Here is a 19,924-nt window from a genome sequence, read left to right on the forward strand (position 1 = left end):
GTGTACCTGGTTCCCTAGCAATGAATGAAATATAGTTCAACTTTACTGTACAGTAATAACGTGTGTCGTCAACTAAAAGATAACTGCCCTAAATAGGTAAATTAATTGTGATGCTATATTAGGCAAAATCTATTTCCATCATTAACAATTTAGGTGTCATGGATACCCTTTACTGCACTTGGAATGAAACACTCATCTGTGGCTAATTCACGCAAATGTTGCTGTTTTTGACCTAAAGTGACCATGTGTGCTAAAAGCAAATACAGAATGCAGTAATGTTTGTGGCAAACTGACAAACCAAAATCCTTACTCTATGCATCTAGTGTTGAAAATGTTAATGCTGAATGTTAAATGTTTCTGGAACACTTCCTAAATTTTATACTGTATTTTCTTTTCTAAATTGAAAATTAAGTAGACTCAGATGAAGAATCCATTAGATTTGAGAGTGACTCTTTATATCAAATACAAAATCTTTGCATCATTTTTTTCTTAGTCACTTTTCTTATAAAGTGCTATCCAAAAGCTTCTCTCTCCCCCTCTCGCTTTCTCTCCCTCACCCTCTCTCCCTCACCTTCTCTCATCAATTTATGTTTTCAACGGTAAATGGGAATTTAAATAATTTTAATGATCTGTCTTTAAAAAATCAGGTAACATCTACTCTACTGTAATTTTACCAACATAGCTCTAAATATAAAAAAATATTTTCCATTATTCCTGCAAATATCTACTATTGCCATTATTTTGAGTAGAGTTGTGTGAATTTCTTCAAAATTAGTTTGCGGTTTTCTCTTAAATTTACAGCTGTACAGACATAAATAAACTCGTTACCATAGGAGAGTGTGACCTGCATGGCACCATTTGTTACGTTCCGGTATAACCACTTTTGGCAATGTCGCATAACTTTATCTACATAACATGATAGAAAACGTTACTAAAATTATGACTGTGATTTTGTGGCACTGCGGCTGTATACCATGTGTTAATAGTTCCCGTCATTGTTGTAAGGACCTGACATTGTGGACGTTCCCTGTCAGCACTCACATATCTATGTGATCCTAAAGTTGCCTCAACTAAGATGGCTGAGATCTGAGGTTGATTTGCCTCTACAAAGATGGCCGAGTTCAGAGATCACTTCACTGCAACTAAGATGGCCAAATCCTGGAAGTGTCCTCATCTCACCCTGAGTCAAGATGGAGACTGGAAATTGGCTACACCCGGCCTAGTGTCAGGGTCCGCCATGAAGGCCATTCCATTTGGGACCAACAGATCCCTTAGCTCTTTGTTTCCACAAAGATGGTCGACATCTGAGATCATTTTGCTCTCACCTAAGATGGCTAAAGTGCTTAAATCCGCTGTCAACCTGGATGAAGATTGTATTCAGCTGCACCTGTTCCTATGTATTTATAAGGAAGGTATTTGCAGTCAGCCTGTGCCCCGAGCAAGGTATTTTATCCCTTTTGCTTCTTGATCCCGTCTGGTAACCTATTATGCTTTGCCTTTGCCTAACCTCTGCCTGTATGTGGACTCCGTTTTCCTTTCTCCTGCCCTGACCTGGGATCTGTGACCCCAACTACACTGCCGCATGATGTCTTGACCTCGGAACCGTGACCCTAACTATTCTGATGCACTATGCCCTGATCATGGAACTCTGACCCCAGCTACGCTGCTGAACAGTACCCCAACATTGGCTTGGGACTCCGTCCCAAGGCCTGTGGTCAGTTCCCATATTCTGCCTCAGTCCTGCGGGTCAGCCACCTGCATCGAAATGAGCACCGTCACAATTAGGCCTTTAAATAGCCAGAGCCCAAGAAAGGTGTCTGTTTCTTGTATTCCACATTTGTTCCTGTTCCTCACTGCCTGCCTTGACCTCCACTTGTGACCCTGACTACGAACCTCTGCTGCTAGTCTTGATCTCTGTCTGTGATCCTGACTACCACCATCTCAGCCTGCTTTGATTTCTGCTTGTGACTCTTACTCCTCTATACTCTGTCAGGACAGTCCTGTGGCCTGTGGTCAGTTCCCACATGCTGCCTTAGCCCAGCGGGTCAGCTTCCTGGTCTGAGACAAGCACTGTCACAATTATACACTGCGTAATGTGTACAGTTGTGTTGTGTAGTAAAGTGTAACGTTTCAGTGCTCATGACCAATCACTTTGAGCACACTTTTAGCATAATGTGCATTCGATGTTTTTGTCTGTACAATTAGAGTCTGCATGACCAAGTAGTTTTAAAACTAAGCAGATACCAATGAAACTACAAATTGATTGTGGTAGAACCCTGATATTTTTCCTTCAAAACATTTTGGAATCCTGAATATCCGGAACATATGATTTAGCTTATACTGTATACAGTAAACACAATTTTCTACGGTTCTGTGTGTTTGTATACTGTACTGTACATACAGTATAACATATTGTATACTCTATATTGTGCTTGCTAACTCTACCAACTAACATTTGTTTGCCCATGTGAAATCTGATTTTGTAAGCACAAGTTTTAAACAAGAAAGAGTTAGATCTGTTTGCATATTGTTTGGTGGTTTTTTTTTGTTTTTTGTTTTTCCTTTTGTGTTATTGCTAAAGGTGTAGTAGAGTTATGCTAATTACTAATTGCCCTTACCTGATGTAAGGCAGTATTTTTATGTAGCTTAAATTAGAAGTACAGGTTACTACATAGCTTGATTTCATATAGATGGCCTTAGTTCATGCACGCTGGATGTGGGAGTGCAGAATTTGCTGAAGCATACCCCATATATTAAATAAATGGAAGTTTTGCCCCCTTTACTTTTGTATGTGTAGTGGGGTACCCCCTACCCTATGGGCTGGCAGTAAACCCTGGTACTATCAGTTGCCAGTAGTTGGTATGGGGTTTTCCCCTTCATCTTTGGCACTGAACTTGAGTGACAGCAGGGGGTGGTACATCCTGTTGTACCTGGACAGCGGGGTGCCTGCCTTCTGGTTGTACTTAAGGGCAGGACTGCCCTATAGTTGAGAGGTTGTTCCTTCCCGCTTGAGGAAGGAAGGTCACACATTTGGGAGCCTGAGATTGTGGCCTACCCATGTGCTCCTCCCTTCAGGGGAGAGTGAGTATGGACCATGCCTCTGCCTCCACTAGGGAGGTGGGGAAGAGCTAGGATGGCTGTGGTTGCCCTTGGCCCGTAGTGGCGGTCCAGGGACCATCATCCAGTGAATGCTGACAGAGTAACTGTTACTGCAGAGTGTAGTAATAACCATTCCTGTTTGCAATATACCTCCTGCCTGGTGCTTGACCTTATTGAGGGGAGAGGTAATAAGTTCTACCATGGAAGAATGGAAGATCACCTTAAGTTCCTAGAGTCCACGGCAGATGGAGGCGCTGCACTGCTAAGTAAATATGTTGTGTATGAACCCCAGAAGCCTGTTCCTGTGCCCCCACTTACATCGGTGGATGACTCAACCCTCCTGCTGCCAGCAGCTATAAGCACCATACACCCTGTAATGGCCCCTATCTGTGACTGGGTGGGGGAAATACTGTTACATTTGGAGGCACTGCTGAGATGCTGTTATCCAAACAGGACAGGCTTTCAGCAAAACAAAACTGGAAGTAACAAGGTATGCTTCCAGAACAAGTGCTCAGAGTAAGACATGGCCAGGGGTAAGCCTCACCATGCACTGTGGGGAGTTCCTGTGCACCTAGCACATATACTGTGCTGGGAAGGGGGGAGACTTTCCCTAAGGCCATTGCCAGGGAGAGACAAAGTTCCCTGAACCCTTTCCACCAGTGTTGGGGCAACTCTGATGGCAAGATACCAGGGACTGTGGTTACCCTTTGCTGTGAATTTAAGTCATGTCCTATATTGGGGGCTCCCAGTGGGCAATGTATCCTAGGAGAGTGGTTACCTCAATTGACAACTGCTATCAAGGAACCAGCTTCTGCAACGTATGTGGAGTTTGAGCACCTGGCAGCATCCTGACCTTTTAGAGAGGGTAAAACAGGATGGTTCTACAAATGGCACATGTACTATGTGGACTGTGCTAGGGGGAGGGGAGTCGTGCCTGATAGACGCTCGCTGGTAGCGTGACCCCCACTTTATTCAAGTTATGTTCTATATTGGGGGCTCCCAGTAGGAAAATTATCCTGGGGGTGTGGTTACCTCAATTGTAAATCTGCTGTAAGGGCCAAGCTGTGCAGTGTATGCAGAAATTGGGCACCTGGCAGACACTGGACCTTGCAAAAGGGTCCTAAAGGAGAGCTAAAATGGCTGTCACCATGCGGTGGCAGTGTGCTATTTCTAAAATGGCATCTTCCGCCAACGCTGGAGAGCACTCGTGATGGTTGCAAAAGAACTGTACGCTTTCTGCAAAGTTCTGCATGGGTTTTTGCGCAAAAGCCAGAACCCCACCCAAGCGATGTCACTGGCTCAGCCAATAGCCAGAGCCACGCCCCGTCTATTTCGCTGAGTGAACCCTCCTCTAATCTCCACCTGTCTGGGGGAGGTGTTGTTACGGGTAGAGGGGGTGGGTGAAGGGGGTAGTTGCCCTGAGGTGGGAGTTTAGGTCTGCCGAGTAGGTAGCCAGAGGAGTTAATTCCTTAATTCCCTTAGTGGTAGTAACACCTCCCGCAACCTTCCTGGGAGGCTTAACCATCCACCCTGGGGCAATTACCCCCTTTGCCCACCCCCTCTAACCCCTCAAAAAAGGTACTTCTGTTTAACCCCTTTATTACTTAGCGGCTAGCCAGTAAGGTAATTAAGCCACATTCATTTCAGCCCTGGTCACGTGGGCCGTGATGCAGGAGAATTAAACTTGCATGAGATCCCGGCACCTCATACTGGGGCCTTTAACTTGGGAAGCAGGGGGTCCCTGGGGCTGAAATGAATGTGGTTCAGCTCTGGAGACCCCTTGCTTAAATACTATGTAATTAAAATAAATACATTACGATAGCTGTTGGAGCTTTGCAGGGCGAGGGACCACTTCTGTCGGCTCACACTGGGCAGCACTTCCACATTGGTGCATCCCAGTAGGTTTGACACAGGGGGAGTCCCATTCAGACATTTATCTATGCCCCTTTGAGGGTATAGATAACAACATTAGCAATAAATTAATTGTCAAATGTTTCATTTCATTGTAATGGGTCTTATTTTGTAGATGGTTTTTAGGGTGTCCATTTATTGCCATTGTGGTACAGGTTACCACAGTGACAATCAACGAGTTTAATGCCTAGTGTGTATTTATTTTGTTTTAAAAATAAATGTGTAAAAGTGTTTTAGACATATTTCTCTACTAGTGCTTTTGCTTTTGCTGACGGGGCTAAAACGGGGATGGGGGTAGTTTCTCTGGGGAGGGTGGTTAGACCTCCCATGTGGGTAGCGGGAGGGGGGTTAACACCTTAATTACCATAGCGGTTAATACCGCCGCAATTTTTTACGCGTCCAGGTTATGTCACCGGTTTATGTAAATACAATGGACAGTAACTCTCGAAGCAGGGGGCCCCCAAGGCTGAAATCAAAGTAGTTCAGCTCAGGAGACCCCCTGCTCCTGCACTCTATTGATAAAAATTACATTAAAGCAGCTTCATTACCTTAGTGGATATCCGCTAAAGTAATGAATTTAAAAATATATTTTGGCAGAGTTTTAATAACAGTGTAGATGAGAAGGGGGTCTCCGGAGCAGAACTGCATTGGTTTAAGGTCCGGGGACCCCCTGCTTCCCGAGATACAGGCCCCATTAGGGAGTGCCGGTATCTCCTATGCATTTAAATGTCCCGCGTCACGTGAACGTGGGAATCAAATGTATAGAAGATACCAGCACCCCATAACGGAACCTATATCTTGGGAAGCAGGGGGTCCCCGGACATGAAATCAATGCGGTTCTGCTCCGGAGACCCCCTGCTCCTATACACTATTAATAAAAAATGTATTTAACAACTTTAATTTCTGGCAAGATTTGTGGAGGGAGAGACGGCTCGTTCTCTCTGCAGCAGATAGAACTCGCCAGCTAAGGCCTTTTCGGAGGGCAGATCGTCTCGCCGCCGGCTACTCACCATTTTTGCAAAGATTGCTATCACTGGTATTCAGGGCTTTCTGCATACCGTGATAATGAATGGCGCCAAAAATGGCAAATTAAAAAAAGCCGATTTTTTTTTCCGGCGTGTAGTGCATAGGCTCCTGAATACTGTTCTGTTTCACTAAAGTTTTTCCAGTTTTAAATTTTAAAAAATGCCTTCTCCCTTTCCCTTATATTTAGCATAGATTAACAATAGTTTATCTATTTGTTGTGTCAGTCAGTTTTCAGAGGACTGTAGTGTGATTGGCCACTTCAGCGAATACTGAATCAGATCCAGAATGTCTATGTTACTAAATGCTCCATTGTGAAAAATAAAGCTTCACTCTGAAACATGCGATCTTAATTATGAAGCTGCTGAGCTACATATAAAATGACACAAATTTCAGGGATACAGAGAATGGCAACTATTGTAGTATACTATAAACCAAATGTTTTATATTATATATTAGCTTCATAAATGTCTTGTGAAGCAAAAACATTCAAAGAACTGGGAGCTAGTTTCTAGTAGTTCAAAACAGACCTATGAGTTGAGCATGCATATTTTTAAAATGTTTTATAACGAATTAAAATGCTTAGAAATGTGGATTTTACATGTAACATAATTCTCTTCTTTATATGAAAAATCAAGAAGTTAGAGGACTATTTTTTTTAATTGTTTGCAATATAACTAAGTTTATTAAAATATAAAATGTTCATCTAATGTAACCCATGTCCCCCCCCCCCCCGGTCGCAGACTGGACCCCTAGGGTGTAGTGAGGGCTGCCTACGTGTCTTTTGGTGGTGCGTACCTGTGAGGAACAGGAGGGCCTGAGTCTCCTGCGATGGTATAGGGGACAACAGGGACAGGCTTCTGGGGTATATGCCTTCATCTTTCTCAGCAACGGTGCAGCGCCTCCATCTCTGATAAGCCCTTAGGATGTAGGGTGAAATTCTTCCAGAGAGCCCTTTGCTTCAGGGCGAGAGATTTCAGTCTCACACACACAAGTCTTTTGTAAAAGCAGCAATGTCTCTTTATTCTCCAGCAGCAATAGCAGCATACACAGCAGCACTCAGATACAGTGTACAGGGTCTTGTCCTCCTCTCCTTCTCCTCCAGGCTGTACCCCTTCAGGATGGGCTGTATGGAGCTCCAATACTCCCGACACCCACCCCAAGGTGCAGACCTAGAAGTGAGGCTAGTTTTCCCCCCCTCACCCCCTGAGCAGGGTGAGGGGCTTGGTCCACCACACTATAGTGCTATCAGCTCTAATCAGGCTGGGCCTTAGCTTCTCCTCCTAGCACAGGTATCACTCTAATCCTGACTGTCCAATCAGGCACTCCAACACCAACTCCTTCCCTCAGGCAGGAGCAGGCAACTAAATTTAGTCAGCTCCACCCCTGATGATGTCAGCAGGCCCCTCCCCTGTGTCTCTTGCCTTCCACACAGAGTCAGGGGGCCTACCTCCACCAATCAAGGCAGGGCTTGAAGTGGGGGAAACCCATGATAACTACTGGCGGCCTGCCCTTAGCAGGACTTACACCAGTAGGAGAAAGATATATAGCCCAAAATCTTACCAGGGCTACACTAATATTACTGTAGCCAAGAGTAAACAAACAATAGTTCATTACTCTTGACATACTCAAAATATTTAATTAGTCCAGCTATCAAAAAATGGATGAAGCCACAATGAAATGCTAAACTTTGCCTGGGTAGCTTGACGTAATGAAGAGTCCCACATACAGTTGTGTGAAAAAGAAAGTACATCCTCTTTGAATTCTATGGTTTTACATATCAGGACATAATAACAATCATCTGTTCCTTAGCAGGTCTAAAAATTAGGTAAATACAACCTCAGATGAACAACAACACATGACATATTACACCGTGTCATGATTTATTTAACAAAAATAAAGCCAAAATGGAGAAGCTACTGTATGGGTGAAAAACTAAGTACACCCTTACTGCTTCCATAGCAATTAAGATGCTAAGTAGTAGACAGGTGCTGCTAATCAAATGCCATTGATTAATTGATCATCAGCAAGTGTGACCACCTCTATAAAAGCCGAAGTTTTAGCAGTTTGCTGGTCTGGAGCATTCAGGTGTGTGTTAACACAATGCCAAGGAGGAAAGACATCAGCAATGATCTTAGAGAAGCAATTGTTGGTGCCCATCAATCTGGGAAGGGTTATAAGGCCATTTCCCAACAATTTAAAGTCCATTATTCTATAGTGAGAAAGATTATTCAAAAGTGGAAAACATTCAAGACAATTGCCAATCTTCCCAGGAGTGGACATCCCAGCAAATTCACCCCAAGGTCAGACCGTGCAATGCTCAGAGAAATTGCAAAAAACCCAAGAGTTACATCTCAGACTCTACAGGCCTCAGTTAGCATGTTAAATGTTAAAGTTCATGACAGTACAATTAGAAAAAGACTGAATAAGTATGGTTTGTTTGGAAGGGTTGCCAGGACAAAGCCTCTTCTCACTAAAAAAGAACATGGCAGCACGGCTTAGGTTTGCAAAATTACATTTGAACAAACCACAAGACTTCTGGAACAATGTCCTTTGGACAGACGAGACCAAAGTGGAGATGTTTGGCCATAATGCACAGCGCCACGTTTGGTGAAAACCAAACACAGCATATCAGCACAAACACCTCATACCAACTGTCAAGCACGGTGGTGGAGGGGTGATGATTTGGGCTTGTTTTGCAGCCACAGGACCTGGGAAACTTGCAGCCATTGAGTCGATCATGAACTCCTCTGTATACCAACGTATTCTAAAGTCAAATGTGAGACCATATCTCCGACAGCTAAAGCTTGGCCGAAATTGGGTCATGCAACAGGACAATGATCCCAAGCACACCAGCAAATCTACAACAAAATGGCTGAAAAAGAAAAGAATCAAGGTGTTGCAATGGCCCAGTCAAAGTCCAGACCTCAACTCGATTGAAATGCTGTGGCTGGACCTTAAGAGAGCTGTGCATAAACAAATGCCCACAAACCTCAATGAACTGAAGCAACGTTGTAAAGAACAGTGGGCCAAAATTCATCCACAACGATGAGAGACTGATCAAGTCATACAGAAAACGATTACTTCAAGTTATTGCTGCTAAATGTGGTTCTACAAGCTATTGAATCATAAGGTATACTTATTTTTTTGTTGCAGGGGTACCTGGTTCAATTCCCGGTGTCGGCTCCTTGTGACTTTGGGCAAGTCACTTCATCTCCCTGTGCCTAAGGCAGCCCAAAAAATAGATTGTAATCCCCATGGGACAGGGACATTTTGAATGCTATACACTTTTTATTAACCCACAATTATTTTATGTTTGACGATGTTTTCTATCTCCAAACACGTGGTACTGCAATGGGTACTAGTTTTGCCCCCTCGTACGCAAACCTATTTTTGAGTTGGTGGGAGTCAGTCCACGTGTTTGGACATAACAACCCTTTTAGACACTTTATCACTTTTTACAAAAGATATATCGACGACCTCATTTTCATTTGGAATGGGGACGTACACACTCTTCTTTTATTCACTGATTATCTTAATAATAATGATCTAAATTTGCACTTCACTTATCATATTATTTTCACCTTATAAATTACTTGGATTTATATTTGTTTATTGATATGTTTATGAATTTTAACACGGACATTTATCGCAAAAGTAACTCACGCAATACTTTCTTACGTGCTGGCAGCTGCCACCCCAAGTCCCTATTAAAAGGAATACCAAAAGGTCAATTAATCCGTTTAAAAAGAATTTGTACAACCTCAGAGGATTTTCTGAACCAATCGCTGGATCTTATGAACCGCTTTGAGGCCAGGGGTTATTAACGCTTGGATCTAAATAATATATTTAAGGAGGTTAATCAAATGGATAAATCAAGATTACTACAGAGCAAAAAAAGAAATAACTCTTTTTCACAATCCCCAATGTTTGTTATGCAATACACCAAACAAGCAAACCAAATTAAAAGTATTGTGAAAAAACATTGGGCTGTATTAGCTGCCGATCCTGTTTTACAACATGTTTTCAATGAGGGTCCCAAATTTGTGTTCAAAAGAGCAAGAACAATTTCAAACTATGTTTCACCTAGTTTGTTTACCACCAAGAAATTGGTCTCTAATCTGCCAAAGGGATGTTTTAAATGTTTAAAATGTAAATCTTGCATGTACATGCTACCAAATCTGAATTTTCCTCCACTAGTACAGGGAATAGTTACAAAATCACATCATTTATAAATTGTAATACTACATATGTAATTTATTTACTCAAATGCAGTTGTGGTAAACAATATATAGGCCGAACAATTAGAGCTTTGAAAGTTCGTATACTCGAACATTTATGCCTAATTCTAAAAAAAGATGTTAACCACCCTGTCTCACTGCACTTTACCAATTGCAGTATGGGTAATGTAAATAACTTTTCATATATAGGTATAGAGCATATACCATGTCCCATTAGAGGTGGTGATAGAAATGGCATTTTAGACAGGAGAGAACGTTTTTGGATTTTTACCTTGAAGACACGCATCCCAAGTGGTCTCAATTCTGATTGGGACCTTGGGCCTCTCCTGCTCTAAACTAACAATTTTTGTAATTTTTGTCATTTTTCTTTCTTAGACCTTATGGAAAATATATTTGTCTCTATATATACCTTTCTTTATTTGAGCATACCTATATATTTAGTTTATCCCTTACATTATATACATAATGATTATGAATGAATAATATATTTATGCCCAATTAAATTGAATTTTGAATATTATGTTCTAATGCATTATCAATTAGCTTATGTCAGATACATAATTGGGATTGTCCTTCATTTTGCTAAAAACCATCACCACACCATTTATTTATTATGAAGATGTTATTATTTCTTTAATTTATTATGAATATCTTGAATGGTTGTGGATGGTATTTGTCTTAATTTGGAAATATTTACTGTATGGTGAGTGGCAATTTATTGTCCATACTGAGTGAGTAAGGTATATCTTTATGTTGTATTTTTACTTATTACTAATGTTTATTGCCCCACACTGATATCAGCACATATGAACCAGTGCTTCGTTTTTTCTCTTCCTCTCACAAACCTCAATGAACTGAAGCAACGTTGTAAAGAACAGTAGGCCAAAATTCATCCACAACGATGAGAGACTGATCAAGTCATACAGAAAACGATTACTTCAAGTTATTGCTGCTAAATGTGGTTCTACAAGCTATTGAATCATAAGGTATACTTATTTTTTTGTTGCAGGGGTACCTGGTTCAATTCCCGGTGTCGGCTCCTTGTGACTTTGGGCAAGTCACTTCATCTCCCTGTGCCTAAGGCAACCCAAAAAATAGATTGTAAGCCCCATGGGGCAGGGACTGTGCCTGCAAAATGTATCTGTAAAGAGCTATGTAAAACTAGCAGCGCTATACAAGAACATGCTATTATTATTAGTAGTAATAAATAAAAGCAAGCATTTGCCCAAAAATGCATTGCTTGTCACTGTATGTATTGCCCTGAAGGGTAATACATAAATTCTTTCTTCTTTCTTCTTCCTTCTTCTTTCCAATTGGTGGGCCAATCTTCACTCTTCACCTTCTTGGCATCAAATGAGATGGTACAGGCCTTTTATATGGTACCATCCAATCTGATGGATAACCATGTCTCTCCACAAAATTCCAGAATGAGCAGGGTCATCCAAAATATAGAAAAAAATAGAAAAAGTGATGTGTGTTAGTGGAACCTCTGTACATGTATAGTAAGCATGAGAGGAAAGGAAGATTCAGGGCTAGCACAATGTTCCAGTCCTTCTACTGCTCCAGACTCTCCTCCGGCTGCAGTCCTGTGGCAGTCCGGTGGTACTGTATCTCTCCTGTAGCTCCCTCGCGAGCTTCACCGGCATCTGACGTCACCGCTGGTCTCGGCTCGCATCACGTCTGGTCACAGCTAAACGCTTCTTCCTCAGGAGACTATGGGATAACCATGTGACAGTTGTTTTCCTTTTTGCCATCACATGGTACTAGAACTAATAGGATTGGGGGTCATCCTATTGGTTGTAGTAAAACATGTGATGGCAGCTATTTTGGTTTGGATGACATCATCTTAAAGGCGAAAGAAAGCAGAACATTTCTGATTGTCTGGCTTCACTCCCTTTATATGACGTGACATCCTAAAAAAAGCAACAACTGTCGGGGGAGGGGTGAACCCCTCTCACTTGTTGCGACCTTTTCAGCAAGAATTTTAGTCAGGCATAAGGATAACAGATCCAGGCTTTCATTGATAATGGCTTTGATTCCCAGGGGATGGGTATACTCAGGTTTCATATATCTCCATTAGGGGAGAGTGCAACAAGGGAATTTTGGAAATAATGGAGTATAGTAACATCATCTTGGGGAAAGTGCTCACCCGAGCTAATCAGAAAAAGTTGAAGGTGTAACATCTTTTATTGTTTGAAATCCATTCACAGATTTCTTCCAACAGGGGTGAAGTTTTGTCATCAGTCTCCTGTTCTGATATTTCTCTGGCTGGCCAAACGTTCTGATGCCCTTAAGGGATCTGAGAAATTGGAGAGCCTTTGATCTTCATTGGTCTCCTCCTGTCTTTCTGAAACTGACCTTCCTAGAGCTTTGAGAAACATTGAAGTTTCTTCAGGAAGAGAAATTGACTTGTTTATAAGTTATAAGTTTGAAGGGAAAGCCACATCTATATCGGACTTTGTGGTCGTTCAAATCTTTAGTAAGGGGTTTCATTTCTCTTCTCCTTGCGATTGTGATTTTAGATAGGTATCTGAAAATTTGTAAAGCTTCTTTTTTGAATTGCAGTTCTCCGCTCTCCCTGCATGCAAACATTTTCTCCTCCTTTGTGGATTAGGAGTAGAGCTTTACGATTACGTCTCACCTCTTTCTTGGATCTTCGGACCTTGGGCCCAGTGACCTGTGGGCGAGATCTATTTCTAGGTCCCAAACATCAAGCTCTGGAACCAGTAGGAAGAACAGCTCACACAGGTAAGGTCGAAGGTCTTCTGGTGATACTGCCTCAGGGATATTGCGGATCCGCAGGTTCTGCCTCGAATCCCTGTTTTCGTAGTCTTCAATATTGTCCTTTAAAGCGTTAATTTCGTGGCACAATCTGTTTATCTCCTTCTCAGTGGAGGATTGAGATATTAGTATTTTCTCCATTTTAGCCTCTACTCTGTCCATTTGCTGAGTGAGGGAATTTATTTCAGATTTGAGTCCATTAATTGCAGTGGTCAGGTCTTCTTGAAAGCCCTGTCTCATATTTGCAAATAGCTTTTCCAAATAATCTTTGCTCACTTCTTTGTTTTCTTTCTCCATCTGCATCAGCAGCTCTGGCGGCTGCTCGCGGGCTGATTCTCCTGGCGCACATGCTGCGGCGCCATCTTGCGAATCGGTGTTGTGCTCTGCCGTGCGCTGCCTCGTAGCAAAAAACTGGGAGACATCTGGGGTTTGTGGTTTTTTTTGTTCCTTTTCCAGCCATGTCCTGACTGTTAGTATGTTGTTTCCTCTGATTTTAGTGTAAATCTTGTTCGATTTGTGCCCTATCTTGTCCTTTGCTCTCAGAGGGTCTCAGGAGCTCCTCGCTCAGGCGTCCATGCTCGGTGATGTCCCCGGAATTTTTTGCTTTTTTTGTGTTTTATATTTTAAATTTTTGTTATTGTTTTGGTGTTTGCTTTTTATTTGTGTTTTGTTTGGTGTTTTGATTTTTAATTCTGGCGTTTCTTTGGTATTTGCTTGATTATTTTCTGGGGGTTTTTTTGTGTTTACTTTTTTATTGTTGTTTATTTGGTGATTGTTTTGATTGAATTTGATATTGTTGGTGGTTGTTTATTTTTTAGGTTGACCATTGACTGTCATAGTGGTAAATCATGCCCATATTATATGGGCATGATCTACCACTGTACCAATCAATTGTTTTCTTGGCATTTGGAATGTTGCTTTTTTCTATGTAAGGTGTTTTATTTTAGGTCTGTTTTTTTTAGCTTCCCCATTTATTGCTAATGTGGCAAAGCATGCCCATAGTATATGGGCATTCTTTAACACTGTGCCAATCAATGGGTAGTGGGGGTGGAGGGTGGGGATAGTGTCCCTGGGTCAGGTGCTTAGGCCTCCCAGGTGGGTTAGCGGAGGAGGGTGAGTTAGCCCCTTAATTACTATAATGGTTACTAACCACTAAGGTGATTAAGGGGCTAGGGGCCATTAGATTGTATTTTTTATTGTATTGTTGCTGCCAACGGAGGACAAGGACGGTGATAAGGATGAGGACGGCCTTCATCCTGGCAGGCTGGCTGGGGTAAGTGCAAATTTTATTTACTTTATGCTGCTCATTTATGTTTTATTTTAAATGGGCAAATGCACTATTATGCATACCTTGAAAATAGTAATTTTGCCCATTACTGTACTGTATGTGTTAGGGGGGGGAGGGGTTGTTGGGGATACAGGGGGTGGGTAGTAGGTATTGTAATGTTTATTGGGGCAGATGGGGTGAGTGAAGGGAGTACTTTGCCCAGGGTGGGTGGTTAGGCCTACTGGGTGGGTCAAGGGGGGTTAACCTCTTCATTACCATAGCTGTTACTACCGCTATGTTAGTGAAGGGGTTAAACTTTGCCGGTTGGCCTAACCACCTATGGGCTATGTATCCCCCTTCACTCAACCCCTCTGCCCCCAATAAACCTGCTAATGTGTCTTAACCCCTTCATTGCCTTAGCGGCTAGCCGCTAAGATAATGAAGCTTCTTTAATGTAATTTTTACTAATAGTGTGCGGGAGCAGCGGGTCTCCTGAACTGAACCACTTTGATTTCTGCCTCAGGGACCCCCTGCTTGCCGAGTTACAGGCCCTGGTATGGGGCATCGGGTGCCGATATCGCCACCATTTTTAAATTGTCCGTGTCACGTGACCAGGGGATTTAGATACCTGAGGGGATACCGACACCCAATACCGGGCCCTGTAACTCTGGAAGCAGGAGGTCCCTGACGCTAAAATCATTGCGGTTCAGCTGAGGAGACCCCCCTGCTCCGCACACTAGTAGTAAAAATTAAATAAAGCTATTTCAATACCATAGCGGATAGCCGGTATGGTAATAATTTTTTTTTTTAGTTTATTTGGGGTTTGATACTTTTGTGCAGGAGCAGGGGGTCTTCTGTGGTGATTCACATTTATTTCAGCCTCTGGGACCCCTACTTCCTGAGATACAGGCCTGTTATGGGGTACCTGTATCCCCGTGCAGGATTTAAATCCCACGGTCATGTGACGCGGGAGATTTAAAAGCACAGGGGAGACCGGCACCCCATAATGGGGCCTGTATCTCATGAAGTAGGAGGTCCCCAAGGCTGAAATCAATATGTTCCAGCTCAGAAGACCCCCTGCTCCCACACACTATTATCAAAATTAATATTTTTACTGCACGATCGCCTGTAAGAGCTCTTCCAGGCTGCAATTTCTCTATCAGTTTCCGCTCGCTAGGCTTTATAGCGTGATAGCACTGATAAAAAAAACCTGGTCGGCCGATTGTGCTTTTCTTTTTACTGGCCTTTAAAAAAATGGCCTTTTTTCATAATGAATACCATTTTTGCCCTTATGTTTTAGTGCGCGATAAATCAATGCAAAGTCTGACAATGTGATAGAAAAGAAAGTGATCTGTGCTCATATAATCGTGATATTTGTGCTCTTAGTGAATAAATATACATAAATTTGTGATAAATAAACAAGAATAACCTGTTAACAAAATAGAGGTGATGCTGCTGCCTCGTGGTGTAGCTCCACAGACCGAACTAGTGCAAAAACAGAAAAAGAGACAGCGCAAAAAACCTCATTGTGTAGTGTATAAACAAAATTGTATTATTAATCAGGTAAGTATTGCACGTGCAATACTTACCTGATTACTAAAGTCTGACAATGCACTGATTTTATCACCGCTTTGTAAATATATCTACTGTACTGTAGCTCATCCTTTCTTATTTCTTCTTTAGGCCCGACTGATTCCTTAATACTCTTGAGCCTACTCCTTGATTCACAAACATTAGGGCCAGCAGCCCATCTCCAAGTAGCCCATTGTAAGTAGCTGAAGTTAAAAAGGAAGTTCAAAAGAAGTGAAGAAGTGGACAACCCCTAATGGCCCATTCCTGCATTTGAACTACGCTGGAAAGGAGGATATCATCTTTACCAGACTGCACATCTCAGCACTTTACTACGGCTGTGATGCTGCCTTTATCATTTATATTTGCTGTGATCTCACTTCTTCTCAAATTATGCACTTCTTTCTACCAGCCTCCTTATATCTCTAACTCTATTCATATATCTCCATCACTCCTTCCTTCGCCCCTTCTCAGTTCACATGAACTCCTTTCTTACCTGCGCCCTCTGACACTACACAGCTATACCCCCGGCACTAAATCCCACCCCTACAAATCCTCCTCACACATTCTCTTTCTATCCATACTTCTGCTCCTTGCTTCTGGGGATATCTCTCCCAATCCTGGTCCCTGCCTTATTTTTGTATGCTCTCGTCCTCGCCTGCCAAATGCAACCTCTACTCCTTCTGGTGTTAACCCCTTTAACCTCATACCCATCCCCTGTCACCCTCCCTCCTTTCTCCTGTGCCCTTTGGAATGCTCGCTCCTTTTCTAACAAGTTGCTCTCTGTGCATGACTTCTTTCTCTCTCACTCTCTGCTCCTATTTGCTATAACTGAGACCTGGCTCACTCAGTCTGACTCTGCTCTGGAAGCTGCCCTCTCTTATGGTGGCCTTTTTTTCTCCCACACTCCACGCCCTGATGGCAGGGGTGGAGGCGTGGAGCTCCTGCTCTCCTCTCTCTGCCGTTAAAGAATCCTTCATATTCCTCCCTCTCTTGTTTTTCCCTCCTTTGAGGCTCACACTGTCCAGATCTTCTCTCCTCTCCCTGTCCACGTGGCGGTCATCTATCGCCCACCTACCTCTACTCATCCCCCTTCTGCCTTTCTCTCTCACTTTGAATCCTGGCTCTCTTTCTTTCTCTCCTCAGACTCCCCTGTTCTTCTCCTTGGGGACTTCAATTGCCACATTGATGACCCCTCTCTCCCTTGGGCTTCCCGCTTTCTTTCTCTAACCTCTTCTTTTGGCCTTCAACAGTGCACTGCAGCCAGCACCCACAAGGATGGCCACTACCTCGACCTGGTTTTCACTAAAAACTTCTCTCTCTCCGATTTCTCCATTTCCCCTTTTCCTCTCTCTGACCATCACCTCATCTCATTCTCTCTATCTCGCTTCTCCCCTTCTCCACCTCCATCTACCCCGCGGTTCTGCAGAAACCTGTGCTCTATTCACCTACCAGACTTTGATTCCACTTTACTCTCCTCCCTCTCCTATCTCAGCTCTGCTACAGACCCTGACAACCTGGTCAGGAACTACAACTCTGCCTTATCCTCCTCTCTTGATCTACATGCCCCGCTTTCTCTCTGCCATCCTCGCTCTTCTAACCCCAGACCCTGGCTAAATTCCCACACACGCATGCTGCCTTCCTCCACTCGTTCCTCTGAACGCTTCTGGAGGAAATCTCATACTCTCGCAGACTTTCTTCACTACAAATGTATGCTATCCTGTTTCAACTCTGCCCTCTCGCAAGCTAAACAAGCCTACTTTTCTTCACTAATCAACACACACAAGTCTAACTCACACCGACTCTTCTCTGTCTTTGATGCTCTACTCAAACCGCCCTCAGCTGCCTCTTCTTCCTCCATCTCCGCCCAGGACTTTGCTGACTATTTTAAAGAAAAGCTGGAATCCATATATCAGAACATCCCCTCTGTTTCTTCCTCCCATCCTACACCTCTTCCTAACTCTCCTCCTGCCTTCCTTGACTCTTTTTCCACTGTCTCAGAGGAGGATGTGTCCCTGTTGATCTCCTCTTCCCCTCTACCACTTGCTCTCTTGACCCCACTCCCTCCCATCTCCTAAAACCTCTTGGTCCTACTATAATCCCTACCCTCACACACATTTTTAACTCCTACCTCTACTCTGGTACCTTCCCATCCTCCTTCAAACATGCAACAGTTATACCATTACTCAAAAACAGCAAGCTTGAACTTGACTCCTTGAACGTCTTGTATTCTCTCGCTTGCTCCATTTTCTCAACACCTATTATCTCCTAGACCCTCTACAATCTGGCTTCCGCACTGCTCACTCCACGGAAACAGCCTTCACTAAAATAATGGATGACCTCCATGCTGCCAAAGACAGAGGTCATTACACTCTGCTCATACTACTCGACCTCTCTGCCGCAATTGACACCGTGGACCACCCTCTTCTCATTCACATTCTCCATACTATTCGTAGCAAAGCTATATCCTGGATCTCCTCTTACCTCTCCCATCGTATTTTCAGTGCCTCTTCTGCTAACACCTCCTCCTCTATTGATCTCTCTGTGGGGGTACCCCAGGGCTCTGTCCTGTGACCTCTTCTCTTTTCTCTGTACACACTCTCTCTAGGGGACCTAATAACATCTCTTGGGTTTAAATATCATCTCTATGCTGACGACACACAAATTTACTTTTCAACACCCAACCTTACACCTGCTCTACAAACCAAAATTTCTGAATGTCTCTCTGCTATATCATCCTTAATGGCCCCCCGCCGCCTTAAACTCAACATGGCAAAAACAGAGCTCCTCATACTTCCACCCAAACCTGGCCCTACTACCTCCTTCCACATTACTGTTAGAAGTACGATCATTCACCCAGTAGCCCAAGCACGCTGCTTAGGGGTCACACTCGACTCATCTCTCACATTCTCCTCTCACATTCAGAACATTTCTAAAACCTGTCGCTTTTTCCTCCTCAATATCACAAAGATATGCCCGTTTCTCTGTTGCTCGACTGCTAAAACTCTGACTCAGGCCCTCATTCTCTCCCGTCTTGATTACTGTAACCTCCTGCTGTCCGGCCTTCCTGCCTCTCACCTGTCTCTCCTACAATCTATCCTAAACGCTGATGCCAGAATCACTCTGCTCTTTCCTAAATCTGTCTCCGCATCTCACCTCCTGAAATCCCTCTCCTGGCTTCCGATCAAATCCGCATCTCACACTCGATTCTCCTCCTCACTTTTAAAGCTTTACACTCTTCTGCCCCGCCTTACATCTCAGCCCTAATTTCTCGTTATACACCATCCCAACTCTTGCGTTCCTCTCAAGGATGTCTTCCTTCTACCCCCTTTGTATCTAAAGCCCTCTCCCGCCTTGAACCTTTCTCACTTACTACCCCGCACCTCTGGAATGCCCTTCCCCTCAATACCCGACTAGCACCCTCTCTATCCCCCTTTAAGACCCACCTTAAGACACACTTGCTTATAGTAGCATATGAATAGCACTGTGGATTATACTGGACACATGATACATATAGCTTGGCCCCCTACAGACGCACTTACCAGAATTCCCTCCTACTGTCCCTGTACGTTCTCCCTACCTACCAATTAGACTGTAAGCTCCTCGGAGCAGGAACTCCTTTTCCTTAATGTTACGTTTATGTCTGAAGCACTTATTCCCATGACCTGTTATTTATATTATCTGTTATTTATTTGATTACCACGTGTATTACTACTGTGAAGCGCTATGTACATTAATGGCGCTATATAAATAAAGACATACAATACAATACATTAGAAAATTACAAATAGGAAACACACTCTAGACAATGACAATGTGACACTTACCACAATTTCGTATAAAAGCCTTCACTAAAGCTTCACTAAAGCCTTGTGAATTTAACAATATCCAAGCTTTCAGGATATGTCCTTTTCTCCATTATACTAAAAAACGTAAATAAAGTTCTGAGTGTTAATGAAAGTTTGGTAGTTACCAGCACATATTTGGTGATGTCTTGCACACATCAGGATCATGGGACATGGGTGCTCTGATA

The 19,924-nt window shown here is 43.1% G+C and overlaps 1 long non-coding RNA gene across 1 annotated transcript in view; it reads left to right on the plus strand.

Moving 5' to 3' along the window:
* Window positions 1–16,275, plus strand: part of LOC142488539 (uncharacterized) — a 60,258-nt gene extending 43,983 nt beyond the window's left edge. Inside the window, exon 4 of the long non-coding RNA XR_012799481.1 lies at window positions 16,006–16,275. This is a non-coding gene — a long non-coding RNA (uncharacterized LOC142488539). The remainder of the gene's footprint in view (window positions 1–16,005) is intronic.
* The last annotated feature ends 3,649 nt before the right edge of the window (window positions 16,276–19,924 follow it).

The sequence above is a fragment of the Ascaphus truei genome, chromosome 2, assembly GCF_040206685.1.
Source record: "Ascaphus truei isolate aAscTru1 chromosome 2, aAscTru1.hap1, whole genome shotgun sequence".
NCBI lineage: Eukaryota > Metazoa > Chordata > Amphibia > Anura > Ascaphidae > Ascaphus > Ascaphus truei.